We start from the raw sequence: 9924 nt of genomic DNA on the forward strand, positions 1-9924 counted from the left end.
TGTGTGTGTGTGTGTGTAGGGGAAACAGAAATTGCTGGGGACTGAAAAAGACAGTGCCTTTTAGTGAGTGCCATCTGCCACATCAGGTCTTCTCTCTGGACCTCAGTATCCTCCTCTGTTAAAGAAGGAAGTTGAGCCCTGGCTGGTGTGGCTCAGGGGACTGAGCACTGGCCTGTAAACCAAAAGGTCTCAGGTTCAATTACCAGTCAGGGCACATGCCCAGGTTGCCGGCCAGGTTCCCCAGTTCCGGCATGTGCTAGAGGCAACCGACTAATGTACGCCTTGCACACTGATGTTTCTCTCTCTTTCTCCCTCCCTTCCCCTCTCTCTAAGTAAATAAATAAAATCTTTAAAAAAGAAAAAAGGAAGTTGAACTAGACCAGACTTGTCCAAAGATAGGTCACTGAACACACAAATATAAGCCATAATTATAATGTTAAATTTTCCAGTGGCCACATTAAAAGAAGTAAAAAGAAACAAGGGAATTAATTTTAATAACATATTTTATGTAACCCAATAGATCCTAAACATGATTATTTCAGCATATAATCAATCTTTTTAAAAATATTAATGAGCTATTTTAAATTCTCTCATTTCAAATTGTCCTTGAAAGTCCAGTGTGTATTTTATACGTACAACCATTGCCAGTGTGGGCCAACTAGCCACACTGCAAATGCTCAAAAGCCCCCTGTGGCAACTGGCTCCCACGGGACAGCACAGGACTGGCGGTCTCTAAGGGCTCTTCCCACTCCACACTGCAGGAGTCTGAACCACCTTGCCTACAGCATCAAGAAAAAGATGAGAAGGGAGTAAAAGCAGAAGGAACACGGCTTCGGGGGTTCTTTCCATATCCCCCAATGGCTCCACAAGACAAGAAACCCAGGAAACCTCTTGAGAAAGGCTGAGTGTGTTTCGTTTTTCCTGCTCCTCCTTGTTCTCTGGGTGACGTCTCTCTGGCCTGTCCAGGGCGGTGTACAGGAGAGCTTCATGGGGACTTATTTTAAAGTGCTGCCCTCCGTCACCTGCACCCATTATTCTTCACTTTGCCATGACTTTGGATTTCCCACTTTGTCTTCTCAGCCCTGTCTCTTCTGCCCTCCTTTTAACTTCTTTTGCCCCTCCCATCCTGCTATCAATACACCAGCCCAGCGTGAAGCCAGGACTGTGGTGAGGTACCTGGAGCACATCATTTAAGGAGACACTGATCCCTGAGATTGAGCACCTGCTTACACGGTGAGGCCTGGGCGCCTTGCCCGCCTTTGCCAGCCCAGCCCTGTCCGGGACCGCATGGGGTCTGGCTATCTGGGAGGTGGGGAGGAGACTGGCAGGGGGGGAGAGCTGAGTAATTTTGAGATGTCCCTGAGGGGGACAGGGAGAGGGCCAGTAGATGGAATAGTTCATGTTCTGGGTCTCCCCTGTTGCTAAAATTGTCTGGAAAACAAGGTCGAGGCCCCTCAGAAATCCGTGGAAGAAACAGTATAAAGAGAGTCTGAAACCCAGGTGTGACTCCAGCTCTAGTTATCCTCCTTTGAGTGTTACCTGGCTTCAAGTGACAGGTAGCATTGTTGAGGGACACAGAAGATAGGCTCACATGATTGGAAATGAGGAGATGAGAAGAGAGAGAGCCTCACAATAAGGGTGCCTTTTTCCTCCTAAAAGGGAGGCTGGTCTGACGCTGCAGAAGCCTTCATTCAGCAGCAAGGCCAGCAGGAGGTCATTTTCCAGGACCAAGGGTCTGGGTCGGCCTCAGTCTAGGAGTCCCAGAACCGGGTCCCTGCAGACACTTCGCTCACAGACCCTGCCAACCAACACCAAAATGACCCCCACTTTTTAAAAAACATTTTTATTGATTGATTTTTAGAGAGAGAGAGGAAGGGAGAGAGAAACATCGATTTGTCGTTCCACTTATTTATGCATTCATGGGTTGACTCTTGCATGTGCCCTGACTGGGAATCAAACCTGCCACCATGGTGGATCTGGACGACTCTCCGAACACCTGAGCCACCCAGCCACAGTGGCCCCCATTCTTGATTGCAGGCACGTGGACAGCTCTGCCAACGTCCTGGTCCTGGCGCCTTTACCAACTTTACCTTAGAATTCGGTGCTGTGAACCTCAGGCCAGGGGCTCCCCCTTTCCCTCCCTTCACTTCACTAGCAAGACGTCTGACCCCCTCCCTGAACTCAATTAAATCCCATTTAAGAAACACCTGAGACTAGGAGAAAAGCACAAGGGAGTTTTATTTCCTCAGGCCATTTCACTAAGGGAACTGCTAACCTTGGCTTTTCCATTCCATTGTAAACCGTACAGAAAGCATTTGCAAGCCAGCTGTGTACCAAGCACGGTGGTGCGTACACTGCAAGGATGAGAACATACCCCTCAGTCTCAATCCCCTGAAGGGAATCTCCGCGTTTATTTAGAAGCTGTGGGTGATCTTCTGTATGATTGTGTGGGGATGCAAAAGAAAACTGCCTTTAAGGAGCTCAGTCTGGTGGAGAGACGGACCGTAATGAAACAGAACCAATGTGTCAGGGTAGATGTTAGGCCAGAGGAATACAAGGACCACAGCTGGGCACAAAAGGCCATGGTCGACACTCCCCACAGCATTCAGGGTAGCCCTCACCAAGGACAAGAGCCTTAAAGGTGAGTAAGAGTAAGGGGTGAGGAAGGGGAGGGCATTCCAGGCCGAGAGGACAGACTTTGCAAAGTGCAGGGAGTGTGAGCAGCACGTGTGGGCAGTGGGCGCATGGAGTGTGGAGCCCCAGGCTCATCTTGGAAGCAGAAGGGTGTTGAAGCATGAAGCCAGTGCAGGGGCCCTAAATCCGGTGGCTGGTGTCCTTATAAAAAGAGGACACAGACACAGAGAGGAAGGCTGTGGCAAGACAGACAGAGACTACAGTTATGCTGTCACCAACCAAGGAACACCAAGGACTGACGACAGCCACCAGAAGCCAAGGGGGAGGTGTGGGACAGTTCCTCCTTCAGAGCTCCAGAAGGAATGAACCCTGGCCTCCAGAACTGTGAAAGAATCAACTCCTGTTGTTTTAAACCTCCCAGTTTGTGATACGTTGTTTTGCTTTTTAACTTTATTTGCTTGTTTGTTTGTTTGTTTATGGAGAGGGGAGGGAAGGGAGAAAGAAAGGGAGAGAAACAGCAATCAGTTGTCTCTCATACCCACGCCAAGCGGGGACTGAACCCGCAACCTGGGCATGGGCCCTGACTGGGAATTGAACCAGTACCCCCTTGCTTTGCGGGAGGACACCCAACCAACTAGGCCACACCAGTCAGGGCCAGTTTGTGATATTTTGTTGGGGCAGCCTAGGAAACTACCGTATTTTTCAGACTATAAGATGCACCAGACCATAAAATATACCTAGGTTTTAGAGGAGGAAAATAAGAAGAAAAAACCAACTCTACTGCCACACACCCCACCCCGACCCAGACCCCGACCCGCAGCAAGCCAGGTAAGCTACACTCGGACTGTAAGATGCACCCCCATTTTCCTCCCAAATTTTTTGGGGGAAAGAGCATCTTATAGTCCAAAAAATACGGTAATACACCTCTGAAACGCAGACAGTTTTGCCTATGCCAGAGGGTTTTGTGAAATGCTAGAAAGAGCCTGCCTAGCACAGCAGCAGTCTCAAGGGCTTGATCTTGAAGTGGCCTTGGTTTCGTCTTCCCACCTCCACCCGGTCAAAGGGAGAGAGGTGGAGTGTGCAAAGGGTAAATACGCGTGGCACAAGGGAGAAGACACTTGAAGCCCCGGAATGCAGTCTGTAGGGAACCAGAGCCTTCGGTCAGCACGCTGGCCAACCTCCGCCTCTGCCTGTCTCCTTATCAGGCTATGAAAAATGTCATGTTTACAGCTTGGACTTCCCCACCTTTTCTGGGATTGACTTTAAGATTGTGCACATACTCAGGGGCTTAATTCACAGGAAAGTTATGAGTTGAAGTCTCCATGCTGAAACCAGAGAGGTGCTCCCAGTAACCCTAAGGCTGGGTTAGAGTCCCATTAAGTGCCCAGACTGGTTCCATGAAGTGAAACCCAATGCAGCTGGAGCCCAGCAGATCTGTCCTGACCCTCCACCCCCCCTCTCTCTCTTTCTCTCTCTCTCTCCCTCTCTCCCTCCCTCCTCCCCGCCAACCCCTCCCCAATCTGGCTGTGCTCAGCCCAGCCCAGGGAGTTAGTGGCCAGGACGATTTGTAATGGAATGAACTTGAACAAATTTAACCAGGAGTTAGGAAGACCTGGCCTAAATCCTACTAACAAGTCCAGACTCTATTTCCTCATCTGAAACAGGGAGTTCATAACATTTAAGTCACAGTGTTGTCATGAGCAGCACATAGGATGATGTCTCGCACGTGGGAGGTTTCCAGTGGTGTTCACTCACTCACTCTTGGGTTTCCGGCACTGAATGCAGGAAGGCAGCTCCCAGAATCTGTACCTGGAGGACAATGAAAACTGCGAAGCCAGCACAATTGCCTTTCAGCATCTTTACCTTTGTCACTGCTGGCTATGCAAATGCTCACACACTTTTCAAATGTTGCTCAACCAAAAGGAAAAATTTCATTTGTACTAAACACGTAAAGGACCAGACGGATTTAATTTTGTATTAAAAGAAAGGCCTACTAATTTCACTCAGCAATAAAAAGAAATGAACCACTAATACATATTAAAACATAGATAAAGGTCACAAACATGCTGAGCAAGAGAATTAAAGACTATATACTGTACGCTTCCAGTTATATAAAATTCTAGAACAGGCAGAACTTGTCTGTGATGACAGAAAGCAGGTCAGGATTGCACAGGGCCACGGGTGCGGACTGAGGATTCCCTGCAGTGGGGCACGAGGGAACTTTTTTGAGGTGATGGAAATACTCTTTATCTTCATGTGGTGGCTGTGACACAGCTGGTGCATCTGTCAAGACTCAAAAAAAATGTACCCTTAAAAATGGGTGTATTTTATTATAAGTAAATTATAAATCTGTAAAGATGATTTTTAATATATTTTAATACATATATATTTTATTCTCACCCTAGGATATGTTTATTGATTTTTAGAGAGAAAGGAAGGGGAAGAGAGAAAGAGAGAGAAACATCAATCAGTTACCTCCCAGGATTGAACCTGCAACCCAGGCATGTGCCTTGACCAGGAATCAAACTGGAGACCTTTCAGTTTGCAGAAGGATGCCCAACCCACTGAGCCACACCAGCCATTTTCCAGAGGGTCAAACTCCCCCTGTTGAGAGTGCACAGGAGGGCTGGGGGCAGGGCTGGCCAAGTCAGGAAGCTGGGGGGCCAGCGGGAGGCCATGGCTAGGAAAGGTAGCCTGGAGCAGGAAGTGAGCCGATTCTGAACACTTTCCAAAGACAAAGGCAACAGAATTTAATGACTTAAAAGTGGGCTATAAAAGAAAAGGAGTTAAGGATGACTCCAATGCTTGAAACTTTGAATATAATTGGGAAAAAATCCTTTTCTTTTATGTGTTATCAAGAAAAAACTGGGGCCCTTAGAACTACATTCTTCTTTAAAACAAAACAAGATTGGCTACCAAATGGTTGTGATGCCACATTCAAAGTGCAAGAGGCAGTTTCAAAAATATAAAGACCTAAATATTGAAATTTCTGAGACATTTTAAAAGCTAATGAGACCAGCCTTTCAGCTGTGGGATGAAGACTGAAAACTGGGATGATTCCATAAAATGTTTTAAGCACCAACTTTTCCCAACAGAATTATAGAAATGCTTTCTCATTGGTTCTCAAAAGAATCGTGAAATTAGAAATTATTTCATGGTCGGGTCACTTGCATGAACATGGCTGAGCTGGATTGAATGAAATAATTTCGTGGTGAAGCAGGAGTTTGGTGGCACAATCAGCTTTTACGGCAGAAATTAACATGAAGTTACCAACCCCTAGTGTGGTTTGGAATAAATCAGTCATCGTTTAGCCAAAGGGGGGAAATATCATAAGAGCATCAATTGTAGCTTTTCCATCTTGTTTTTATCACCTTTGATGATGAGTTCCTCTACAAGTTTAAAGTCATAGGTTTTTCATAGGTTGGTTTGTTTATTTCACAATTGTTCATGGTGATGATACATTTAGATGCCCAGCATAGGACCAGGAATTCCTTCCTCTGCCTTCAATCCACATTTATCTCTAAGCAAATAAAATGAGAGGAATGAGAACATTTCTACTGGAAGTATTTGAAATTTTGCTCCTCAACACTTATCATCAGTTTGACTCAAATAAACTCTTATAAAAACTCTCAAAAAAAAAAAAAAAAAAAAGCCTTGGCTGGTGTGGCTCAGTGGATTGAACATGGGCCTGCAAACCAAAGGGTTGCTGGTGTGATTCCCAGTCAGGGCACATGCCTGGTTTGCAGGCCAGGTCCCCGGTAGAGGGTGCATGAGAAGCAACCACACATTGATGTTTCTCTTCCTCTCTTTTTCCCTCCTTTCCCCTTAGTCTAAAAATAAATAAAATGAAATCTTTAACAACAACAAAAAAAATCTCTCAACAAAACAAAACATTTCTACTCACAGTGGTTGAAACACCTCAACTTAGGCACAGAAGACCTCCATTTCTAAAGTGAAGTAAAATATTTTCGAATATACTAACTCCCCAAATGCCCAGATCTCCCTGTCCCTAGAGTGGTAGGCTTGGCGGAGACCCGTAGAAGAAAACTGACTTGTCTGAAATTTACTTGATGAGACAGTGGAACCCCAAAAAATATTTCTACCAATATAATAAGGTCAGTATATGAAGTCAGTTATCCGCTGAGTACAGGGGAAATATTCAGTTTTCCAATACAAACTGGCTAGAGGTTTTTAAATATACAGGGATGGGCAAAAATAGGTTTACAGTTGTGAATATGGAAGACACAGAGTTTATTCTATTACTATTTATTAATTACTGTATTTTCCACATGTAAACCTACTTTTGCCCGTCCCCGTTGTGTGTGTGTGTGTGTGTGTTCTTTAATACAGCCTTAATCATGATTTCCTAAGTTATCAGGAGAAGAATGAAACACCTGAGGTAAGAACCAAATATTCATTGGAGTCTACTTCGCGCCAGCTCCCCGTTTTCACGTAAAAAACCTAATGAGACCTATTCACACATTCTCTCAGTAAACTTGTACAAAACACCTACTATGTGCCAGATATGTGTAGTGTTTCGGATGAAACTGAATCAATTAAAATACTTCACCCAAATCAGTACATCACCTTTGCATCGAAATGTCCTGCGTCTCCTCTCCTGGACTAGAAATCAGCAGATTCTCACTCTGTGCTGCCCGTCCTTTGACTGAGTTTATTCAGCGTGTGGACAGGCTAAAAGCGCTTGTATGCCACGGGGGGTGGAATGAGAAGGGACCCAGGCTGCTTTTCAGTCCCAGACCACAGCCGGGTCTCGTTCTGGTCTCGTCCCACAGATGATGGGCCAGTGGCATCAGTCGACAAGAGAGACTGATTAACTAGCTAATTCCAAGGACAACACAGACCCAAACCAGGACGAAACTCCTGTGGAGAGAGTGAGCTGGCACTCAGGACAACCTGGGGCCCTCGCCAGCAGGGACACACTGCCTTATGGCTCCGAAACCTCCCTGGGCTGTGGCAGGGGTGGAGCAGAACAAGTATGCTGTTGGGTGGGCCACTTGCCTGCCAGTCATTTCCTTATTTCCCTTGAACTACCCCAAACCACGGCTGCTTGAAACATCTTTTCAAGAAGCTGATGGGTGTGAACTTGGGAGGGAACAGTGTAAATAGGCACTGACAAAGGTGAGTATTGAGAAAAGGAGACTATTTTAAGGAGAGTGGGAGAAGTCTAAGCTGCTTTCACCTTGCTAAAGAGGAAGGTTCCAGATATTTCCTGGTATGACTACTGGTTTCCCATAGCCAAGGCTTGTTCTAGATCCCCCTGAGGAAGAACTTCTGAACTGAGACGTATGGAAATTGTATTTTCCCATTGTAAAGAAGCATGGCTCTGTTCCCAGAGAACACTAACATTAGAGAGAGAGAGTGTGTGTGTGTGTGTGAGAGACAGGTAGATAGAGACTATAGATGTACATATATATGCTTTGCAATGTTGAACTATAATATTTGAGGGTAAGAGGGACACAGCACAGAGTGTCTGGCCTCAACCAGGGAGTCAAGACTAGAACCCAGGTTTCCAGGCTCATGTTGCAGGTATCTAGCTGTCATATTACCCTAATTACCACTTTATGACTTATTCAAGGATAACAACTTAGATAGCAAACTCTTTTATGCATCTTTTTTTAACCCTGCATTTTATATCCAACCCACAAAGACTGGAAGAAACTTCCTTGCTATTCTGCAGGACCAGCAATGTTCCCCATCTTCCACAGTGCATGGGCCCACAACCTGAGGTGCGTGGGCCACACACACACACACACACCAGGGATCCAACGATCAATTTCAAGTTGAGAACCATTCTCCATTGTCACAAATGTGCATTTTCCTTGAGAAAATCTCCATAGCTTTCTCACATTCTCACAGGTATCCACACAGGGATACAAGGTGGAAACCAGTATTATTAACCTACAGGTACATCCCATCACATCGTACTTGCCAGTGCAGACTGGGTTTTCCCTGGCTCTCAATTTTGAAAGGATGTCAAAAAGTTCAGCTGTCAGAAAGTGGCCCAGCACTCATGTGACCCAGACCTCAGCTCCGGAGTCAGGCCACCCTGCCCTGGGCGCCTTGGCCCAGCCTGTGGCTCGGCCTGTGGCCCACTTTGCAGAGACAGAAGAGGCTGTGCTCGCAGCCGTGTTTCCTGGGAGACCTTGCACAGCCTCCCTGCTGGCCTCACCCTGCTGAGCTCATTTGCAGCTGGTGTTGCCCTGCAGCCTGAAACAGTCTGCTTTTCAGACACTTAGGTTTGGCAGGGGCTGCAGCTCCTTGCCTAATTCCTCTTTCCCAAGTGAGAAGGGCCAACAAACTGACTTCTCTGGTGCCAGCCTGGCATCTCTTAGCAAATGTCTCCATTCACAGCTTATTTTCCATGATTCCTATTTGGTGTTATTATTGTATTTCTATACATCCTAAGATGCATAACAGAACTATCAAAAGGCTGTATCTTTATTTGGTGTCAGTCATGGACTTTACCTGGTTTCTTGGGTTCTAGCTCACCTGTAGTCTTTGGGGATTCTAGCAATCAAGGCCACTCTAGTCTGAAATGAGCTGGGAAGGATGCTCTTACTGTTGGGTCTCCTCCTGCCCCCTTCCCCACTCCACTGATTCCATACCCTTTCACCTATTTCCTCTATCCGCTGAATACTGAATACCTTTCTACCTCTAATCTGCTCTTTTGTCTTTTTCTGTTTTGAACTAACATCTGATGGGCACCTTCTTATTCCAGGCACTGCATCACATGTTTTATATCTATTTTCGCAATCATTTTCCCCTCCCAGGAAGAAACTGATAAACACATTAATGGCAAGAAATGTAGGACAGATAAGTTTAAAGGGGTTAATCCTGGGGCCCTTTAGTGGAAACCAGACCCATGCCAAAGCCTGCATCTGCCTTGTACAATAAATAAACAAGTATTAGTAAGCCAGGTAAGGAAGGAAATGCAGGGTCTGGTTTCTCTTGGATGACTGGAGGTGCCTTCCTATATTAGACCTTGAATCGTGTTATCAGGTGTTCATTCACTTGTCCCTCTTTTGCAGGACTGTTTCCATGGTTTCACTCAGTTGGATTCAACTCAACGGCCTATGTATATAAAGCACCTACTGTGTGAGAGCATTGAACTAGTCATTCAACACAACAGTCTTTATACAAAGGAGACACCTGAACTCCCAACACTACAGAAAGTTCGTGAATGAATGACTCCACATTTTCAAGGGAGAATTTTCATATCTTTCTGAGATTTTCAAGGTCCTTTAACTCACTAGAGATTGGAAAATCTGC

Source organism: Desmodus rotundus, chromosome 3 (assembly GCF_022682495.2).
Source record: "Desmodus rotundus isolate HL8 chromosome 3, HLdesRot8A.1, whole genome shotgun sequence".
NCBI lineage: Eukaryota > Metazoa > Chordata > Mammalia > Chiroptera > Phyllostomidae > Desmodus > Desmodus rotundus.